Source organism: Anabrus simplex, chromosome 2 (assembly GCF_040414725.1).
Source record: "Anabrus simplex isolate iqAnaSimp1 chromosome 2, ASM4041472v1, whole genome shotgun sequence".
NCBI classification, from domain to species: Eukaryota; Metazoa; Arthropoda; class Insecta; order Orthoptera; family Tettigoniidae; genus Anabrus; species Anabrus simplex.
The window spans coordinates 478,268,986-478,293,341 of NC_090266.1; positions in this window are offsets into that span (position 1 = coordinate 478,268,986).

The window sequence follows — 24,356 nt, forward strand, 5'->3', positions numbered from 1 at the left end:
GACCTCCGTAGGCGACCTGTGCGTCGTGATGAGGATGAAATGATGAAGACAACACATACACTCAGCCCCCATGCCATTGGAATTAACCAATTAAGGTTAAATTCCGCGACCCGGCCGGGATTCGAACCCGAGACCCTCTGAACCGAAGGCCAGTACGCTAACCGTTCAGCCGACGAGTCGGACATAAAGCGAGTTAATTCCTGACCTAACTATTATCTCCTCTCTTCGAGTAAGCTTCTGCCATTAATTTCCCAAACTGCTTATAACAGTATTGATTCTCATTACTTTCATGTCAGTTAATTCCAATTTATGTATAAGAAAATATCCCGAGTCCATCCAGCTTTCACTGCTGTACACCAAAGTGGGCATAAAAAATAGACCGATGTAATGAAAAAATTCACTTTCTTCTTACAGAATATCATTGATCTCAACTGCGAGCTCACGCTATTAGTTTTCTTCTTCTTATTATTAATAATCTGTTTTCTCCCAGGTTTGTTTCTCCCTCGGACTCAGCGTGCGATTCCACCTCTAACGCCTCAAGGGCAGTGTCCTGGAGCATGAGAATTTTGGGCGGGGGATACAACTGGGAAGAATGACCAGTACCTCGCCCAGGCGAATTGGAAGGGAGTAGGAAGAGGGTAAGAAGCGGCCGAGGCCTTATGTTAGGTACATCCCGGTATTCGCCTGGAGGAGAAGTGGGAAACCACGGAAAGCCACTTCAAGGATGGCTGAGGAGGGAATCGAACCCCCATCTACTCAGTTGACCTCCCGAGACTGAGTGAACCCCGTTCCTGCCCTGGTACCACTTTTCAAATTTCGCGGCAGAGCCGGGAATCGAACCCGGGCCTCCAGGAATGGCAGCTAATCACACTAACCACTACTCCACAGAGGCGGACTATTAGTGTTTCTACACCGTTATTCGATTTCATTTGATTAAATTAAGTACTTAAAATGTAAGTACTTGTAATGATCCACCTGCCACAGTTTTGCTTTCCGAACCTGACATTCAGTTCTCTTAGGTTTCTTCCCAACAGACATCACTTCAGTCTTGGAAATGTTGTGCTCGCTACACCCCTTTTCAATCTCCAACATATTAGATTCCAAGCCTTCATCACTGCATAATATTAAGACCATGATGTCGGTATTGATCAAACTGCCTACAATATTTCCATCCAACGAAATTCCTCTCGGCCAATTTATACGGATTACACTGCCGTCTAACCTCAGAAACTACTTTTAACAGAGAACTCATTCAGCGATCAAACCTTACTGCGGACCGAGTGTCAACGTGTCTTTGATTACCTGTAAAAACCTAGACCTGATCCCATAATCCCTCAGTATGACCAACGTAGTTTTCCTCAGTACTATATCATATGCTTCACTCGTATTATTTTTCAATTACTTTACGCATACTGAAAATGTGGTCCTGGTGGCCCCTCTGTGGTTGGAAACTGCACAGGTTTTCATGTAATTGCCTCTCCACATTTGATCGCACTATCTTTCATGAAATGTCTGTGAACACCTTGTCTCGTACACTGTTCTATGAAGTACCTCGATAGTTTCTGCAATCCTTCCTGTTCACTTGATAATAGATATGCGTAATTAGTTATTTCATCAAATCAAAGATATCTTACTCAAATCGCATGCTAATCATATTACCCTCTGAAGCTGTTTCACCATTTCAGGTCTATTTTTATATATTCCAGCTGATATCTGAGACTCTCGTTGATTTACCCTCTTATCCCCTTCGTCGAGCGTAATTTCCCGGTCGTTATTGTTCTCCTCCTAACCCCCTGAAGACATTTTTCTATACAGAGATTTTGAAATAGATCCTTTCATCTATCGATTTGTATTTACTTTTATTGCCTGTGGTCTCCGAAGAGGCCTGGTACAGGCCTTCAAATCTGAGGTCGTATAGGCTACCTCTGTAAGGATAGGGCCCTATCAATTATGAGCCATTTGATTTAACCAATGAGGATTAAAGTCTCCGACCCGGTCGGGTATCGAACCCAGGACCTCCTGGACCAAAGGCCAGCACACTAAACATTTAGCCTTGGAACCGGACACCTACCCAGTTATTTCCCAGGATTTAAAAAAGTTCACCTGATTTACCAAAAAACGCTAAGCAATTCTCTTTTTCCTTCCTTCATAAAATTCTTTATTGGGGCCCAAATAGATATTCCTACCGCTTCATCTAATCTTTTACGGGCGTCAAATCCAAAGACCTGCATCTGGCGAGCCGAACTTGTCCTCGGACACTTCCGGCACTAAAAGCCATACGCCATTTCATTTCATCTAACCTTTACAGGTTATTCCCAAAATCTTCCCGTAACTTATTATTGGACTCAACTATTACTTGCTTTGCTCCGTTTATTTAATCTACCCACAATTCCCTGTGCACATCAGAACTTGACTGGAATCCTTTTTGACACGGTTCCCCTTTATATTAATTGTTAGCTGCCCCGACTTCAACATTCCACCTTTATGCTCGCTTTTCCTTATGTTCAGACAGTTCATTTACGTGCCTAACAGAAACAATCTTAAGTGCTATGCATTTCCTAATGAGCACTGCCTCCACCCACTCTGCCCTTCTCCTTTCGCCACCAGTTAAGTACAACTTAATCTTTAAAATAAAATTCTATTGGGCCCGTTGCCTGTAGTTTCATTTACAGTATTTAGCCAAATTTGGATGTATTCATCCATTTCTGGTCAATTCAAGATCGTATCGGTAGTTTGTAGCTTTCGTGTCTGTCTGTTTGTCTGTTTTTCTGTTTGTTTGTCTGTTTGTACCACCATCACAGTAAAGGGCTGAGTAGATCTCGACCAAACTTCATATTCAGAGTCTGCTCATCCAGAAGTGGGTTTCGATATGCATATCATTTATAAACCATTTAATAGACTGTTTTTCTTTTGGAAGGCCAGAAGAGTTTGTTTTTCAATTTTCTCTTACACTAATGATTGTATCTGGACCAAACTTCATATTTAGAGTCTACTCACCCAAGTGTATGTGTCGACATGCATATCATTTAAAAAGCACTGAATAGACTGGGTGTTTATAGCAAGATCTGAAGAGATTTTTCTCAATTTTGTTTTACACTATTGATTATATGAAAAACTAACATGTAACGATTTCAAGAAGTAAATTACACGTAAATATTTGTTTTTGTAAAAAGTAATGTTTACAAGTCAAAATTACTAAGAATGTAATCGCTGCAAGTAATCAGATGACTTTTACACATTTACTTCCCAACCCTGATAATGATGTAAGACATTTCTTTTATACCACCAACGAGCGACTTTTTGAAGTGGGCAAATGCTGTTACCCGGATGGACAGAAGTCTCACTGAGAAATTCTGTGAGTGATGTTCATTTTCATGTCAAACACATTATTAAGGCTGATAAATTGTTATTCACGGCAAAGAGACAGAAATTACGTGACTGAGATGGCTATCGTGAACCATAAAGAACAGGACTTTTTTTGCTAGCGGTTTAACGTCGCACTAACACATTGGAGACTTTTGGCGATGCAAGAATGGGAAATGCCTAGGATTGGGAAGGTAGTGGCCGTGGAATTAATTAAGATATAGCCCCAGCATTTGCCTGGTGTGAAAATAGGAAACCACGAAAAATCCATCTTCAGAGTTGCTGACGGTAGAATTCGAACCCATCATCTTCCGAAAGCAAAGGAACAGGATAAAATTCCACGACTATCACTTGGTGATGGAGAGTTCTAAGAATGAATCCGCAGTAAGAAAATGTGTATACAATCATATTATTTTTTGCAATTTGCTTTACGTCGCACCGACATAGACAGGTTTTATGGCGACGGTGGGATAGGAATGGACTAGGGGTGGGAGGGAAGAGGCGGTGGCCTTAATTAAGGCAAAACCCTAGCATTTGTCTGCTGTGAAAATGGGAAACAACGGAAAAACATCTTCAGGACTGCCAACAGTGGAGTTCGAACCAGCTATCTCCCGAATGCAAGGTCACAGCTGCGTGACCATAAATGCACGGCCAACTTACTAGGTATTCATGTCATCTAAGCAGTGGGAGTATAAGTTAGAACTGAAGCAGAAGTTTGTGTCGTAAAGTGAATAACTCAGAAATTTTACCGAAACACTTACGCTGGGTCTGGTCTTAAACGGTAATTTCGACTTAAAGGATTCTTTTAAGCTGTGGGTCATTGTTTTGGAGACAATGGCTTCTCATTACGTAAAAACTGCTTGCGCTTGTCGGCCCGTCCCTGATCATTGCCGAGATAGTTCTAAGTACGTTCTATTTTTATTTTACCTCTATCTAGAGTTGAATTTAACATTTCTTTTTCGCTAGTGGCTTTAAGTCGCACCGACACAGGTAGGTCTTATGGCGACGATGGAAGAGGAAAGGCCTACGAGTTGAAAGGAAGCGGCCATGGCTTTAATGAAGGTACAGCCTCAGCATTTGCCTAGTGTAAAAATGGGAGATCACGGAAACCATCTTCAGGGCTGCCGACAGAGGGATTCGAATCCACTTTCTCCCGAATGCAAGCTCATAGCCGCGCGCCCCTAACCGCACGGTAATCTCACCCGGTAAATTAAACATCTTGGAATGTGTTTAAGTGAGTATATATTACAATGATAAGGAAATTCCCCAGGGTGATCCGCATGATTTTTTTTAAATTCCTCTCAAACATAACTTTCTTTCTCGTAGGAGCTTTTTCAAGGAATTGTATGTAGATCTGAAGGCAGGTTCAAAATATACACAGCCTACGTGATCACAATTGAGGATCTATCTGGCTGTGAGATAGCGGCCCCGGTCTAGATAATAACGGCTGAGAGGATTCGTACTGCCGACCACACGGCACCTCGTAACCTGCAGGACTTTGGCCTTCGCTTGGTAGGCCAAAGGCTTCTTGGGGCTGTTGCACCTAAGGATTTGTTTTATTAGGACTTATCAATATCGTGAATTATTTGTCGTTTATTCTTAGTTTATTCCTTTATATTAACTATTTTGTCTCCCTAAAGCTTTCGGTGGACTTTTGTATAGGAAAAAACAATCGAAAGCTTTTTACACCCTGACCGCAACTTGATGCTTCTTTGCAAATTATTACCAATAGTGTAGGAAAACTCGAAATGAGTAATTCGAAATATCCCTTAAAATACTCCATGAGAAAATAGTGTTACTAACTGTAAATATCTTATTCAAATGAGTTATCCTATAGGCTGCTCCGAAATTGAAAGCCTGTTGCCTTTCAATTGAATTAAGCAATCCCGTCAGAAAATACAGTCGTATAAGTGCTTTTGAAAATGAATAACATTACTTCGAAACATACACACTTCCATGACAATCATTAAACTTAACTAGTCGCTTAAAATCAGGGGTGATATGTGACTTGCTGAGAAATTAACTAATCCAATGAACGGTGTGTTATCTTCAAATTAATTTTACTCATCTGCAAAAACCATATGGGTAGATCCATCCTTGAAGATAGTCAAACACCTTCCTTGATGAAGACGTCACAATTCATAATAACATAACTTTCCCCTAAATCCCAAGAAAATGCCATGGACTTCCACTCCACCTCCCTGGTAATGTACACGACCGTTCTACACTGTGGGTAGCCTGTACTCATGAAGGTCCCCATGCCTGTTTTTCGGTATTATGTTGAGACATCCTGTTTAGAGTGCTCTGCATGCCTTTCTAATGCATATCGCCGCTACTGTGCCGAAACACGAGCGTAGCAATGATCTTCTTATCCATTATTTCCCTTAAGACTGGTCACGCCTCACAGCCACATACTGATATGCAGTCCATCAGAACAATTTTCGTTGAGTTCATTTTCCTATGGTATGTGTAAAGGAAAATGAACCTTATTGTATCCTACTGTAGGAATGTATAATTGGACTATATGTTCTCCACATTTCATTTCAGGTCTCCTTCAGTTCAATTTCCGATTCTCTAGTTGAAATTATTATTACATTAATGATAATTATGTTAGTATTTAATATTACGGCTCACTCCTCTCTGTGACCAGATATAAACCAAGTAGCTGACTGTAACAACAACTGTACAGTTGAAATACGTAACACTGTAAGTATCGTAAAAATTTGTGGCGGTTTATGTTATACTGAAGATGTACAAATACATTTACAGTACAGCGAACGGAATCTGATGGAATTTATAAAATATTGAGTAACACAGTAAAAAAAAGAAGCAGCCGCTCTATCATTAAGAGAATGAAGGTTTGCTAATGGCAATGCGGATTTAATTGAGAAAAAATACCAGCTACCTAAGGAATTTGAACTTGAGGGTAGATTTAAAGCTACTCTTCACATTCCCTACACTAGTGAATAAACCTTGCCTCTAGAAATGTAATACTTACCAGAGATGTCGAGCTGATTGCGTGTCCCTTGCGAGTCTCTAAAAGAATCTACTGGTATTTATAAGTCAGAGTTTATGGCTCGTGTCAAAATTTATTAATATTATGACATTATAAACTTAATGTTTAAGTTGTAAAACTCATGAAATGATTAAAATACCATTCTGTTCTAAGATACTGGCTTTATGCATACACTTCGCTCACAGTCCAATGCCGATAAACAATAGTGGAAAATTGAGTATGATAAGAGAAAGGATTTTATGGCATCAAACGGGCGAGTAAATTGGATAGTGGCTACCTTATAGTGGTTGTAGAATGTAATTTCTTTTTGAGGTTGATATTGACTTACATCTTCCACGTCGGTGAAATTTAATATTAATTCAACTTTCCTTCTGTGAACTTCATTGAGAAAACAATGTTATTATTGGGCGTTGTACTATACGTCACGGCAGATTCTGTCCCATATTTCTGTTTAATATGTAGTCCCTTCGTCGGCAAGGTCCACATCACTGTTTCGGTGTTAATGATACATTTCCAGGAGATGATACAGATTACATTCCAGAACAATCTTCTTCAGCGCATAATATGCAGCTTCAGTTGGTCAATGGTAGAATGTCGGTTTCATAGACGTTTAGTCGCCTCATCTGCAGCTACTAATGTTACTAACGTTGTTATTGTTGTTGTTGTTACTGTTGTCGTTGTTCTTGTACTTGTCATCGTTGTTTGTGTCATACGAGATCGATTTGATGCAAATATCCATATTACACTGTATGGTGTTATTCTGATTACTTCTGTGATATTCAGTCACAGAATGAGAGATGCATGTCTTTGGCTGCAATTTCCCGTTGTTTTAAGCCACAATGAAGTGTCAACAGAAGTAATCTCTGTTCGATAATATTTCGGTGTTCTTTCAGGCTATCACGCAGACTACTTCCCCACCCCGTCAACACCGTATGACATGCTGCTTCATTTCGGTGAATGATTCATTATTGTGGTCTATCGGCAGGTACCCAGTCATAAGGTACCCTTTTTAGGAGCAATGTCCAAGAACACAAAATCTTCTTAGGTTATTTGTAATTCAGCGGATGGTAAACTCTTAAAATGATTATCTTCTCCATTGTCATAATTATTATTATCATTCTGATTATCATTATTATTATTATTATTATTATTATTATTATTATTATTATTATTATTATTATTATTATTATTATTATTATTATTATTATTGACAAAGAAGTATGTGTGATTCGAATCGTAATTCCGAAACAGGTAAATGACCAAAAAAACTTAATAATTACGATTAATGCCAAGTTCCTACCTATAGTGGTAGCGTGGATTGTTCATCTAAGACTCGTAACATACCATGTTGATAATCAAGATATCCGTAACATAAAGGAATATATATATTTATATGTTATTTGTTTTACGTCGCACCGACACAGATAGGCTTATGGCGACGGTGGGGCAGGAAAAGCCTAGGACTGAGAAGGAAGCGGCCGTGGCCTTAATTAAGGTACGGCCCCAGCATTTGCCTGGTATGAAAATGAGAAACCACGGAAAACCATCCTCAGGGCTACCGACAGTGGGATTCGAATCCACTGTCTCCCGGATGCGAGCTCACAGTTGCGCACCCCTAACCGCACGGCCAACTCGCCTGGTAATACAGGTAATACAGGGGGTAATAATTGGCTTTCGTTCGCAGCTAAACGCAGCCGTTCGTTCGGCTAAGAGTATATTTGTCATCGGCTCCGTCGGTGGGAAAGTTCACTTCGCATTTCTAGTCACACAAATGTGCTCAATAATATGATGCAGATGGTTGTGGTGTTAGTAGACAGCAAATTCCTGATATCTCTTAGTGAAATTTGTATTCACTAGCAACAGCGATTGTGCTGGCGTAATTCTTCCAAATACTGTTGTGGTTTGTTTCCACAATTTCCTCTACCATTTGCAGTATATGAGTAATTAATTGTAACAACGCTTGATATAAGAAAAGTATGCGAAACTTTTAGTGATACTTCGGCTCCCTAGTGCCGAATCGGTAGACCTCGGTTATCTTCGAGATTCGTATTGGCAACCTCTGACACAAGAAATATGAAACCATTATGCATCGCCGTGAGACATCTGGCGGTATAATACTGTAATAATATAATATAACTGTGTAAATAAGAACAGTATTTAAAGTCAAAATATAGATTATGCTTGAACATAGTGAGAAAAATCAAGGTACATCACAGGAACAATCTAGAATTCATACACGGAAACGACGGTTTAGAAAATTAATATCGATCAATCATACTATCGATTCAATTCAGATTTAATTTCCATTCAGCTGGAAGTATTACGGGAACCGGAGTAGCTCCCTCCTTACTCCTCAAACCCGTAAAAAGAAGTATCACTAAAAGATTAAGAGACTTTAATAACACAGAAGCTTGAGTTACACTGTTCTCTTAGCAGCAAACTACGGAAACTTCGAATAATAGTACAAGTGCGGCCATAAAAGAAGGGACACCATAAGACCTATTTATGTCGGTGCAACGTAAAGCAAATAGCAAAAAAATAAAGAAGGAACTATCAGTAATATGAAGGTGACGAGTGTTTCTTGGGCTGCGCACGGTTGTGCACGAAGGCCAACAGTAAATCAATATATAATGTAATAGTTGATAAGGTGTTCTATACAAGATTCACGATATACAAAGCACAACATAAAAGTTTATTAGTTTGTAAATATTCACACAGTATATACAAAATGAACGAAATTTGACTTGTTGCTTGAAGTGCTGTACACGTTAAATAACAACTTAAACTAGTTGACTGATGGTCTGAGAAATATATACATACTTATACACTTGGATTCTTATATGTAAAATGATATCTATCTTGATGAGATAGGATGTCGAAAGGAATGAATGTTCGTAATAGCTGTTGACTATCTGTAGTTTGGAGAATTATGAAGGGAACTTGGAGTAAAGTTCGGGGTAGCAGAATGCTAGGCAGAAGATTGAGATCTTAAAGGGAACTGGTGGCAAAGTTCCTGAGTAGCAGAATGCAAGGCAGGACGTATGTCGTTGATACGGGAGGCAGGATTACTTGAGGCGAAGATGTCCTGAGGTAAGACCTCCCGATCAGAATTAGTCCACCTGTTCAGTACAACTTTTAAGAGGGTACCTCCGTGTCTGACATACGGTGTAGTCTGATAGCTGGACACTGTGGAGTGCCTCGAGTGGAGAAGACGTCGCCCAATTTATACCGCTGGCTGACATCACAGACGACTACGTCAGCGCGCTGCAGTCCACACCTCATGGTATCTAGAAGCGTCGAAGGCTGGGCGGGGTGCAGAGCTTGGAGGCGGCGGAGGACACACATACCACCCTCCCCTCGTAATTACGCCGCTACGGCGTGAAGCGGCGACTGCGCTGGCGGCGGCAGCGATGTTGGGCTGGAGAGTCGGCCGTGTTTGTTGTGTTTTCTGGAGCCTGGACTGGGCGGAGGAGCGTAGAATCGTCCTGAAAAGAACCCATCATGATTAAATGGTCCAGAGCTCATTCTGCGATGGATTTCTGAGGTGTGATAAGGGAATCAACAGAGGGAGATGGACGATAGCGGAGGCGGATCTGCTCCTGGTGGCGGCAGAGGCGTTTCTCGGCGGTTTGGATATCGTAGAGGTGACGTCCCAAGGTACGGTAGATGATACCAGGTATCCAGGGAGGATTGCATTTGGAAGTCCGGACATACACTTTGTCGGCGGCGTTGAACTTTGGTTGCGAGCGATGTGGCTGGGCAGGAATAGGGCGCAACAAAGGAAACAAAGTTCTATGAGGGCGTCCATGGAGCTTGTGAGCTGGAGTGAGGTTGTCGGTACCAGGCAGAGTCCTATATCTTCCTAGGAGTTGTAATAATGCCTGATCCTTGGTTAAACCTGAAGATACGGCTTTCCTCGTGTTTTTCAAATATCTGGACGAAACGTTCAGCTCCAGCATTGGATTGTGGATGAAAAGGAGGTGCCAAAACATGCCGAATGCCATTATGGGTGCAGAAGATCTGGAAGTTAGTGGCAGTAAATTGAGGTCCATTGTCTGAAATTAGCACTTGAGGGAAACCTTCAGTAGTGAAAATCTTCTGAAGTGCTCGAATGATAGCTTCCGTAGTTGTAGAATGCATTTCTACGACGTAAGGAAAGTTGGATAGAGAGTCTATCACGATGAGCCACATAGAGTTGAGAAAAGGGCCGGGGAAGTCTATGTGTACTCCTTCCCAAGGAGAAGTAGCAGGAGGCCATGGACCGAGGTCAGACGACGGTCCGTTCTGATGTACCTGGCAAGGTTCACAGTGGCGGATGAGTTTCTCGATGTCGGCGTCAATACCGGGCCAATAACAGTATTGACGGGCAAGTTGCTTGGTGCGCGATATTCCCCAATGACCTTCATGTAACAAGTTGAGAACTTGCTTGCGCAGACTAAGTTGGATAACCACTCGGAATAGGGTGCCAGTTTCTAAAAGGATTACTCCGGCACGAACTGTGAGACGATGCTGAAGACGATGATAAGGCTGGTAGGAAGCTTGTGTTGAAGAGGATAACCATTGCGGATATAAGTACGAACTGTAGCTAGTGTACTATACTTAGCAGTCTCTTTGGCGATGCAAGTAGCGTCAATGGAAAAACTGGAGACTGTGTCTTCAAGTCCAATGTCTAACTGAAGACATTCAGATTCTTGAGAATAGAAAGTAGTGTCAGGACTTGCAGTTAGGCGAGAGAGGGCATCAGCATTAAAATGCTGGGTTGTGCTACGATAGGCAATCTGATAGGAGTAGTCAGAGATAAATATTGACCATCCCTGAAGTTTCCGTAGAGGATGATCAGGGATTTTATTACCAGGATGGAATAAGTGAACAAGAGGCTTGTGATCAGTGATTATGAGGAAATGGTTTCCATATAGATACTCATTGAAGCGGCGAATGCCAAAGGTAATACCTAAGGCTTCTTTCTCTATCGGAGAGTAGTGACGTTGGTGTTCGTTGAGTGTCTTGGAAGCGAAAGCGATAGGACGTTCTTGTCCGTGGCGATCCTTCTGAGAGAGAACGGCACCGAGTCCATAATCAGAAGCGTCCGTGGCGAGAGTGAGTAGCTTACCGGACTGAAAATGAGTAAGCTTGACAGCGTGGACAAGGGCCTTGCTGATGGTCTGCCAGGCATACTCACATTGCTGAGACCAATGAAATTGAGCACCTTTCTTGCGTAAGGCGTTCAGAGGAGCTGCTACTGAAGCAAAGCGTGGAATGAACTTGCTGTTATAGTTAGCTTTTCCGATGAAGGATTGTAGTTGTTTGATATTCTGCGGTGCGGGCATGATGGTAATGGCAGAGACGTTTTGTTCGCTGCGCCGAATGCTATGCTTATCAATGATATGACCTAGGTATTGAGCTTGAGTTTGAAAGATGGTGCACTTAGCCAGATTAGCACGTACTCCATTTTCTTTCAATTTGGTGAGGAGTAGGCGCAGATTATTCAGGTGGTCTTAATGATCTTTGCCGGTCACAATGATGTCATCAAGGTAATTAGCACAACCAGGAATGGAGGCGGTAAGTAGTTGTAAATATTACTGGAAAATCGCAACGGAGGAAGATACACCGAAAGGTACGCGCTGGAGCTGTAGAAGTCCAAGAGGGGTATTCAGTGTGAAGCACTGCTTAGATTCTTCATCTAAGCGTAGCTGTAGATGTTTCTTTGAGATCCACTTTAGAGAAGAACGGCGAAATAAGTCTTCAGGACGGGGAATCGGAAAAACGTCGGTTTCAATCTGTGAGTTGATTGTAGACAGAAAATCACCACAAATGCGGATATTGCCATTTGCAATTTGCATTTTTAAACTACGACGAGCGGAGTAGCCCAGTTACAGGAATTGACTGTTGCTACGATACCGGCTGCTAGCCATATCTCTAGTTCTTGCGTAAATTGATCCTAAAGTGCAAGTGGGACTGGACGTGCTTTGAAAAAGCGAGGCTTGACTCCTGATTTAAGCTGGATATGAGCTGTATAGACTTTGGCTGAGCCTTGGGTGGAGTCCAAACCTTCTGGAAATAGCTCTAGTAGATTAGTGACATCAGAGGTAGGTTGCAAGGCGGAGACGACATTGACCTTATCATGTACTTGAAATACGAATAAATTGAAGCGATCCATGCCTATAATGTTGGATGCAGTGTAGTTATTGAAACCAGTAAGGTAAATACTTTATGAATATCTTTATATCTTGCGGGAACAGTGATTTTTTCTTTAATATCAATTTTCTTCTTGTTAAAAGTGACAAGTTGGACATCAGCAGGAGAGAAGAGCGGCAATCCTAAGGTGTGAAATGTAGCAAGAATGATGATGGAGACAGGCGATCCAGTATCTAATTAAAAGTCAATCGTGTGATCTGGGAAAGCGATCGGAATGATGACCTTACTAGAATTTTTGTAGGTAGAATGAGGTTGATTTGATCAACTTCCATGTCCTGTCGTGTCTTCTGAGTAGTTTTCTTCGCAGGAGGAGTACGGGCAGGGCGGGACGTACTTTGGCAGACAGTCTTGACATGCCCTAATTTATGACAGCGATCACAGCTGGGCTTGTAGAAGCGGCAGTCACGGCGTTCGTGATACTTAAAACATCCTCTGCAGGAAGGCAGGAGCTGAGGAGTTTTCTCATGAATGCGTGTCTTCGCCGAAAATCGAGAATGAGCCTGTTGGGAACGCTTCGAAGTGAGCGAGCTGACCTGGCGGTTCGAGGAGCAGAGTGCTTGCTGGCCGTATGAGATACCTGAGCGATTTCACGTTTGGTAGCTATTTCAGATGCAGTCTTAGTAGTCATTTCATAGACTGTGGCAATACGCTGTACTTCTTCTAAAGAAGGGTTACTACGTTTGACAGCGTCGAAACGAACTTTGACTTGGGGTGTATGGAGAATGACCATGTCCCGAATGAGCGTATTCGTGTAGGGCGTGCTACAACCATCCTTAGAACAGACAAACTTGCAGCTCTTGGCGAGACCACGTAATTCCGCAATCCATTCTGTGTGAGTCTGGTGCGGTTTCATTCGCCCCTTAAGTTGGTTTCCTCCCACCAAACAAAATGCGTGTTCCTTTATTTTAAAGGAGATTCCAAATACCAATTTCCACGTCTGTAACCTTCAGTTTTGAGATATATGTTTCTGGAGAAAAAGAACTCAATTTTTTACTTCCTTTCACACTCCCCACTCAAGTGCATTTTCCAAATACAAACAGTACCCGTTTCTTTAACAGAGCTTCCGAATACCAATTATCACGACTGTAACATCTTAAGTTTTTGAGATAGATAAATAAATGTATCCTCATAACAGGAATTCATCTCAGTTTTCATCCCCCCCCCCTACCAACTAGATTCCCCAACCAAATGCGTGTTTCTTTATTTTTAAAGGAGTTTCCAAATACCAGTTTTAACGTTTGTAACATATTTAGATTTTTTGGTATATATGTACATTCTCATACAAATAATTCAACTAATTTTTCAATTCTTTCAACCCCCTCCCCCCGCATTTTAAGGGTTATTTCCGAAAACCAAAGAATACATGTTTTCTTGTTTTTAAAGGAGATGCCAAATACCAATTTTCACGTCTGTAACATGTTAAGTTTTGAGATATACTGTAGATACGCTAATTTTAAAGATTCACCCCGTTTTTCAGTTCCCCCTTAAGTGGATTTTCCGAAAAACATTGCGTTTCTTTACTTTTACAGGAAATTCCAAATACCAGTTTTCAAATTTGAAATATGTTACGTGTCTGAGATAATTTGCAGAGATATTGTTCTTAGAAATTCACTCCGTATATCACTCATGTTCACCTCCTATTCATCGGATTATCCAAAAACACAAAAATACGTGTTTTTTTATTTTCAAAAGAGATACCAAATTTCAATTTTCATGTCTGAAACACCTTCAGTTTTTGAGACACATGTCTCTTCATGAAAGGTGTTCAACCCACTTTCCCCCTTTTTTAACCCCCCCCCCCCCTTTATGGGATTTTCCGAAAAAAATACTTGTCTCTTTTTTATGAGATTAAAATACCAAGTTTTACGTCTGTAAACTTTTATGTTTTTGAGATACAGATATCCTCATTTTTAAAATTCACCCCCTTTCCTCCCCCTTAGCGACGGAATATCCAAAAATCCTCCCTTAGTGAACACCTACATTTTAATACGAATTTATCACCAAAATTTCGTTTCTTTCTGTCCAGTTGTTTTGGCTCGGCGATGATGAGTCAGTCAGTCAGTCAGTCAGTCAGGACAAGTTATTTCACATATATAGATATATAGCTAAGTCACAATTACACTACCACTTTAAAACTGCACAACAACATCTGAGTTCGCAAGAGTCATCACGGACGGAACTGATGTTTATTGTCAGGCCTTGAGACTTGAGATAGACACATGCGTGGCAGCAATGCTTACCTCTCGCACCCCTTATCCCGAAACCACACGACTTCTCTAACTCGCTTCTCTAACTCGATACAGGGAAAACGCACCCTCAAAAACCATTTCTCTAAGCCATTGTGTATTGAGTTCATGACGACTGGACCCTTATCAGGCAATTTAGCACCCTCAGGGCTGACCAGCTCCATTCTCCGCAAAATTAAAATCATTTCTAATATTCTCCAAGGCACAGAAAACAATGTCGGTACATCGGAACTGGATATCTCTGATTTTGTTAAGTTGGAGTATGCTCCAGTTGTGGCATGTGATGTAAAAGTACAAAAGTTAAAAGGGTGAAAAGATGCGCAAATTTGTGTTTGAGCACCTGTTGCATTATGCTGTAATTAAGTGCTGTGAATAAGTCCAAGCTAGACGGGAAATGGGGCTCTACGACAACCCCGTCCTGAAAATTTAAAAATGAGAAGGGCAATACATGTTTATGTCTTTTTGTGGTATTGACTATTTCAGTGATGTTTCTGCACGAATTGGATCGGCGTGTACCAGACATGGTTTCAAGGAGTTTGTGTTGGATCAGCATGAAAGTGTGATTTTTTGTGTGGCAAATGTGTTGTAAAACAATATGAAATATAAATAGTAATGTACCTTGCATGTGTTAAGTTGAACAGTGGAGAACGAAACCTTCGTAACTGGAAAAAATATGATGTCCGGGAAATGGCACACTATTTTTTCAGTGATGTCCGGATTTAAGACCATCTCTTCCTATTATTGGACGTTTTCAATTAATTTTTAAAATATTGTTTTTGTGTAAGTATGTAATATTATCTAAATATTATTAAACCCACTAGTATGATTATAGCATATTATATGAAACTGTATATATTTCAGTGGCAGAAATATTCACTGCTATGTCCAAAAACATCTGAATCGTCCGGATATAGGGCACCCTACTCCATTTGCATGCATATTTTGGCACAATTATCCGAAGCCTGTTCATGAGTATGCTGTGGATTAAGCTTATGGTCATGTAGCGAAACAATCATAGTAGAACTGAAGAGATATACGACGTGTAATAGATGATTTGTACCACTGGGTAAAAAAAAAAATGGCGTATGGCTTTTAGTGTCGAGAGTGTCCGAGGAAAAGATCGGCTCGCCAGATGCAGGTCTTTGGAATTGACTCCTGTAGGTGACCTGCACGTTGTGATGAGGATGAAATGATGATGAAGACGACACATACACCGTGCCAGCGAAATTAACCAATTATGGTTAAAATTCCCTATCCTGCCTTGAATCGAACCCGGGACCCCTGAGACCAAAGGCCAACACGCTAACCATTTAGCCATGGAGCCGGACACCACTGGGTAATGTTTTTATTGAAATAGGCCTATATGAAATTCAGAGATAAGCATCTCATTGACCGAAGAGAGCGTGATTCACCTTAAGTACACTCATGCCGGGACGTGAAATCCAGGGAAGCTGAGAGTGTTACAGAAAATACTAACAAGCAAACATTCTGTTGGGGAAAGATAAAAAATTAATTACGTTTATGACATCGAATTTAGAAATTAAGACTATGAATTAGTACGAACTTCGACGACTTGAGCGCAATAACTTTGGGAGATAAATAGCCTTAAACTATCGTGGCCTTCATAATCATGTTTTGCGAAAGCTCACGTTTCTCGTATTTGTATAAACAGAAAAATTATCGATCCAATATTTGAAGCTAATATGTTGTGCGAAGCGGCAGTATCCTTATCGTCAGTTTATCAGGATAATTTTTTGCTTCCTCGAAAACTCGTCTGACATTCTCTGTGTCCTTGTGGATACCACAGGAATATACAAGCAGCAAGTTTAGAAATATGGAAGAAACGCCCCTTTTAAAGAGATGCATTCTGGTCCGCAACCTAACAAGCCCACAGATTTCTGGTTTTCACATCATGTTTTCTCATTTTGTAATTCTCGTCAAGCTGTAAACAGCTAGAAGTGTATATCTTTATTAAAGCAGAATATGATAGAATCAAGAAATGTAATCATTTTATCCGCCCCAAGAGAATGTTTGCTTGTAAGTCCTAAATGCAAGGAATTTTCTTTTTCTGGCGAGCCGGAGATACGTTTCATGATTCACTAAAAAGCAGTTAGATATAAAGAATGAACTAAGCAGTGTACATGTTATAATTCATCTCCGAATAACTTTAAAGCTATGACAATTGGTGAGTGGAGACATATTTCCTATATCACTTTCGTTACCTAGACAGTTACTAAATGCATTTGTTAGTCATTTATACGCATTATTATAACAGCCGTGTGTAATTTAGAGGATTAAATTTACTTTCTATTTACTTTGACCAGAGTAAGTATTTTAATTAAACCGCATTTAAATTAGAAATGTTAACGTTACAATATTTTCTATTTTATGTGTACGAGCAGTTATTGTAATTTGATTTGACTTTACACAACGTTCCATTAGTTCCCATCGGCATAGCCATCTTAAAATAACGGATTCCATGAGATCTCTGAACTTAAATACTGTTGGTTGTGTTCAACACTCAGTTGGGTAACCACGTATTGTTGACTAGAGGAGCGAAAAGGAACTGGCCACGCCATCGTAAGTAAACTCCGGCGCGGGATACCTGATCATTGGACTTTGACGTAACTGAGGGCACTGGCTAGGTGGCCAGCGTCCAGATTTGAATAAGGCAATTGGATGATTTGATTTAACTGTTATTCCGTCTTGTACCTAAGTTGTACATTCATGAGATAAAAATGTATACTCATATCCTCGTCCAGAGGTGATGTGCAGCTCTTTTCAGTCATACCCCAATGGGTGTGAGCTCCATGTACCATTTCAACCACCATTCTTAAATCTCTGGCAGCACCAAGAATAGAACCCGAGCCTCTGTGGACGGCAGCCAATTGTGCTCACCGTTACGCTAGGGAATCGGACACACATGCGATCAGATAATCATAATGACATGTAAATCTATGTAGTTTACTAGTTAATTCACTTCATATACACTAAAATGATAACTGCAACTCTTAAATGTGAGGAAATCAGCATTGTTTTATTTATGAGCAGTTTCAAATGTGAAGTGTTGATTGCATGTTAATGTTGCAAATATTTTAGAAGGTATGGGTTGTGAAAAATATTTTCACATCAAGTACCCCATTGTTTGCCTCTCTGGCGTAGTGGCTAATGTGACTAGCTTCCACTCCTGTAAGCCCGGGGTCGATGCCCAGCCCTGCCAAGAAATTTGAAAAGTGGTACGAGGGCTGGAACGGGGTCCACTCAACCTAAAGAGGTCAACTGAATAGAGAGAGTTTAATTCTCACCACAGCCAACAACGAAGTGGTATTCCGAGGTTTCACACTTCTTCTCCAGTCAAATGCTGGGATGGAACATAATTTAAAACACGGCCGCTTCTTTTCCCCTTTCTTGCCTATCCCTCCATTCTGCCCATCTCCCACAAGGCACCTGTTCGTCATAGCAGGTGATACCGCCTGGACAAGGTACTGGTCTTGTATCCCTGACCAAATGTCTCAAGCTACATGACACTGTCTTTAAGGCGGTAGAGGCGGCCTCTCCTCCTATGCTGAATAGGAAGGTTGTGGGGAACGAGAAGAATGGAAAGGATAGGCAAGGAAGAGGGAAGGGATGGAAGCGGCCGTGGTCTTAAGTTAGGTACCATCCTGGTATTTGCCTGAAGAAGAAGTGGGAAACCACGAAAAAAACCTTCGAGATGTCTGAGGTTGGAATCGAACCCCCCTCTACTCAGTTGACCTCCCGAGGCTGAGTGGACTTCGTTCCGCTCCTCGAACCACGTTTCAAATTTTGTGGCAGAGCCGGGATTCGAACCCGGGCCTCCGGGGGTGGCAGCTAATCACACTAACCACTACACTACAGAGGTGGATGGAATTAATTATTCTTTCTTTCTTTCTTTCTTTCTTTCTTTCTTTCTTTCTTTCTTTCGTAATCTGTTCATACTCCACGGTTGGTTTTTCCCTCGGGCTCAGCAAGGGATCCCACCCCATCCTCCTCAAGGTTAGTGTCCTGGAGCGGGAGAGTTTCGGTCAGGGGATACAACTAGGGAGGAAGACCAGCACCTCGCCCACGTGGCCTCACCGGCTATGCTGAACAGGGACCTTGTGGGGGGGATGAGAAGGTCGGAAGGGATAGACAAGACAGAGGGAAGGAAGCGGCCGTGGACTTAAGTCAGGTACCATCCCGGCATTTGCCTGGAGGAGAAGTGGGAAATCACGGAAAATCATTTCGGGGATGAATGAGGTGGGAATCGAACCCTCCGCTCTTCAGTTGACCTCCCGAGGTTGAGTGGACCCCGTTCGTGTCCTCGTACCACTTTTCAAATTTAGTGGCAGAACCGGGAATCGAACCCGTGCCTCTAGGGGTGGCTGCTAATCACAATCACTACTACACCAAAGAGGCGGACGGAATGAATTATACGTTGTTAAAATCCCCGACCCGAACTCAGGGCCCTTTGAGCTGAAAGCCGGTACGCTAGTCTTTCAGTCAAGGAGCCGTTACATTTTAAATAAAACATACAGGCCTATGTTAAAAATATGTTTTAATATACAGTACTTCATTAAATAAAACGTCGTAGACAGACTAATTTTCACATCATTTATCTAATTTTTGGTGACTTTTTCCAACTACGTATTAGAGCATTAGTTCATATTCTTAGGTCACAACCGTCAGAGTCCTTATGACACTGAGTATGAAGAGTTGAAATGGCAACAAACTGGCGATCATTTCCAAGAGGAAATGCAATCTACGAATACAAATTACCACCCGCAGAGCAGAAGACATGACCCTATGGCTAATTGTAGGGCATCCTCTCCTCTCGATTGGGAGGTTTGATTTACTGCAACAGCTCCGGGCCAAGCAGCGCAATGGTTCGGCAGTTCATCGTTGTACTGGGAACAATGTAAGGTGTTCGTTCATTCGTCTCGTCTCAAATATGGACCAGTGTAGAATTGGCGTGGAGAAATGAGGTGAGACGCATGAACGATTGAACCAGTCACTTGAATTATATTAGAGGTATGATGCAACAAGCGCCGAAATAAATGTTCTTAAATACAAGAAACAGTATTATTTATTAGGAATTATGCTTGACAATAAATTCCAGAAAATTTTGACTAACGTGTAAGATCCAGTCTTAAGTGCATTACATTGTTGCCCTCGCTTATAATTCGTTCAAGTGAAGTACTTATACTTGTGTACGTGTATGAAAATTTTCAGAAATAAATAGCTGTAATATCTCCGAATGGGCAGGATCCGATATTCATTCAAGCCTTCATTCGGGATAGATGCCCTGGTACCAGAAATAAAAGTTTTCCATCTGAATATGAGAGTTGGTTCCAGATTAACTCAGCCTATATGAGAACAATTCAGGAGCAACCTGACGGTGAGCGATTCTGATCTAGCAAGAGAAGAATATCTAACCCTGCATCACCTCGCAATATGTAGGCCTTCGGGATGAGCAGTGGTCTCTTCGTAGGCCAAGGCCCATCAGGGCTGTAACGTCATGGATTTTTTATATTCGACATTGACTTTTTTATTCCATCAAACATAGACTCATATCGCTCACATACGAAGCTACTATCTGCGCACTTTTTAGCGATAGATTTACAGCCTAGTGCTGAAGCGGTCGACCTCGGCAATCTTCGAGATTCGTACTGGCAATCTTTGAAACACAAACTATGCATTGCTGTGCGACGTCTGGCGTACACTTTACGTACTAGCACTGTTGTTATTTACACAGCAAAGCCAAACTACAGAACTAACTCTAGGAATATGATTCGCATCGACAAATGTTATATAATGTTTGTGTGACACAGTTGTTGGCTTAAAATAACAAAGGTTTAGAAAATTCATATCGATCGATCATATTATCGATTCAATTCAGATTTTATTTCCATTCAGTTGGCAGTACTAACGGAACCGGAAGAGCTCCCCCCTTACTCCTCTAACCCGTACACAAAACTATCGCTAAAGAGTGCGCAGATAGTACAAGACCTGAAATACGGATTATTCGTTGGATGCAACATTTTTCAATATTTATGGCACCAGCAAGCCAGACAATGTTGCTATAATTACGATGCCGTGTTACTGCTCTAACGGTCGAGAATACAACCGCATCTTCAGTAAGACGAATGTATTACTTCAATATAGTGGAATTCGCTAATGAGCTTTCAACGGAACTTCAAACGGATCGTTCCAAAAATACAGAAACATTCAGGCTTGTAAGATCGAAAATAATTTTATTTACCTGAAATAAATGAGGCAGAATGAAGATAAAATATACATCCATTTACATTCGAAATTTAGAGCAACCGAGTTTGAGATTCGAACTCGAAGTTCAGAAATGGTTTTTTCCGTATGATTTTCAGTGAGAGTGATCAATACTGAAGTAAATACTATAATAATTTCACGTGTACATTGACTAAGGATCACAGGGAAATTTACTGAAATGTAATGATGGACTACATCGTTCTTATTGGCATTCAAACAGTGCGATGTCATGTCACAAACTTTCCTGCACGAATGGTACATCCGAAATATCCCACAGCCAGAACCGAGGGCACTGTTTAGTGTGAACGTTCTGACCTGAAACTGATGTGAATTCGATTGTCATGACTCAAAGAACCCAGATCGACGACACAGAGCGAGGCATGCCAAAACTTATTTAACCTCAGTATCCCATGCCATGTAAGTCCCTCGGTACCGGTATTTTGTCCTTCAGGAGTTCCTTAACGTGCCAAAAATCTGCCGGCATAACAATAATAATGTATTTGGCTCTACAACCCACTAACTATAATTTTATAATTTTCGAAGACGCCGAGGTGCCCAAATTTAGTCCTGCGGGAGTTCCTTTACGTGCCAGTAAATCTACCCAAACGAGGCTAACGTATTTGAGCACCTTCAAATACCACCGGACTGAGCCAGGATTGAACATGTCAATTTGGGGTCAGAAGGCCAGAGCCTCAACCTTCTCAACCAGTCAGCCCGGCTGCCGACATAACGCTGGCGTATTTGGGCTCCTTAAAATACCACTGCACTGAGCTGAGATTGAACCTGCTAACTTGAGCTCTGAAGGCCAGCGTTCTACCAGCTCAGCTTCTCAGCCCAGTCAATACGGAAGAGAGCCTTGTTAGGACCTTCGTCCTTCAGAGTCACTCTTGTGAGTGGCAGGTATTTTCAGGTCTACCGTCTACTGACTCTAGAATCCAGTGGGGCTACATGCCCCAATGCCTGAGAGATACCACTCACTGATAACAGCCTAGCAAACTAGCAAATTCTTAATGATGCTGCGAACTGTGGCCTCGGACCTGTTAACCGTGGGGCGATATACTGTTTACGGTTGGTTCTAAATTCACTGCGTTTAAAAGGACCACAGAAGGAACTTGATACTCTGCTGCAACTAACGTCGTTGAAGAGCATACTTGTGTGTAGGAAACGAGGGCATTTTCGTCTAGGGCGGCACAATGTTAGATTACGTACAGTAAACACCAGCATGTAAATTAAAATAGCTCTGCGAAAGGTCGTCTTCCAATGGCATGTCGCTCTTTACATTGTTACAGCTAGTGTAAAATTCACGTAGCTACCAGCTTGTATTCGAGAGATAGTGGGTTCGAACCCCACTGTTGGCAGCCCTGAAGATGTTTTTCCGTGGTTTCCTATTTTTACACCAGGCAAATGCCGGGGCCGTTCCTTGAGGAAGTCCTCGGTGGTTTCCTTCCCACTCCTAAACATTTCCTAGCCCATCGTCACCATAAAACCTATCTGTGTCGGTGTGACGTGAAGTAAATTATTTTTAAAAATTGCAATTATCCTAAGTGAATGGAAATTCTCATATTACTGGTCTGAAATTTGCGAATGAGTAATCATCCCATAACCTTACACCTGTTGATAATAATCGTACCCTGTAGTGCAGGGCATTAAATGCCTCCTAAGGTTATGAAGCTGGTATTGATGGCTACAGTCTAGAAGTTGCAGTCCTCGCCCGTATTTCTGGACAATTCTGTTCTCAGTCAGGTGAAAGGAGCCCATTGCTATTGGGCATGTAATTTTTCGGTTGATACTCGTACTGAAGTCCTACCACACAACTCCACGTCAGTGGTAAGACATGCGAGGCATCAGGCATCAGACGGTCTATTATCACTAACTGATATTCCGGAATTGCTTTCTTTACTGTATTTGGATGTAGGCCTACTGACAAAGTAATTTTCTAAACATACCTGCCGATTTGAACAAACTCTTATCAGTCTTATTTTTATACCAGTTTCAGTTGAATGTTTGGAAGACAGGGCGGTAATCCTAATTATTAACTGAAGCAATGTTCCTTTTTCTCTTCCTGAATTTTCTGCAACTTTTTAGGGTTGGATTTATACATGATTTAAGCTCAGTTTGATTGCTGGATAACGTTCCTGATGGTAACCCTATGTGGAGAGCTGTGACCCGGTCAATGACTGGAAAACAGGTTCTAGGTTTTCATTCTAATGGAGTGAGCCTCCGTGGCTCAGACGGCAGCGCGTCGGCCTCTCACCGCTGGATACCGTGGTTCAAATCCCGGTGACTCCATGTGAGATTTGTGCTGGACAAAGCGGAGGCGAGACAGGTTTTTCTCCGGGTACTCCGGTTTTCCCTGTCATCTTTCATTCCACCAACACTCTCCATTATCATTTCATAGCACTTATCACTCATCAATAAATCACCTTGGGAGTGGCGACCCCACTGTAATAACAGCCTATATATGTTTCTTTCATTACATCCCTGACCCGGTCAATGACTGGAAAACAGGTTCTAGGTTTTCATTCTCATGGAGTGAAGGGTTGTGAGCAGATGAAAAGTTGTGTGTTAAGACGAACAAAAACAGGCAGTCCCCAAGGTAGACGCAGACGCAGCTAAAATCCCTGCTCAACCAGGAATAGAACTCGGGGCGCCCCGAACCGAAGAACGGTACGCTGACCATTCCGCCAAGCATCCGGACACACTCTACGCTGAAGCATAGGGAATCATATTCGTATCTCTCCATGGAGATTTACTCGACGTTTTGTTTCTTGAAACAAGGGTTTTAACAGCCTATATATAACAGCCTATATATGTTTCTTTCATTACATCCCTGACCCGGTCAATGACTGGAAAACAGGTTTTATGCCACTTTTCCATTCTTCCAGCATACTCCACGCACGCTTAATTTTTTTTCTTTCCTACTTATAATAAGGACGGCAGTAAAATGACCATCCACATATCCAAATAATTTCTCCTCTACATCTAAACCTAATTACTGATTACAATTTTATTTCACATCAAATCAATTAATCCGTCTCCATGGTGTAGAGTTTAGTGTGAGTAACTGCCACCACCGGAGGCCCTGGTTCGATTCCTAGCTCTGCCACGAAATTTGAAGAAGTGGTACAAGAGCTGGAACCGGGTTCATTCAGTCTGGGGAGGTCAAGTGAGTTCAGGGTGTTTCGATTCCCACCTCAGAAATCCTCGAAGTGGATGGTATCAAAACCTGGGACCTCTCGATAGGGCAGCTATCT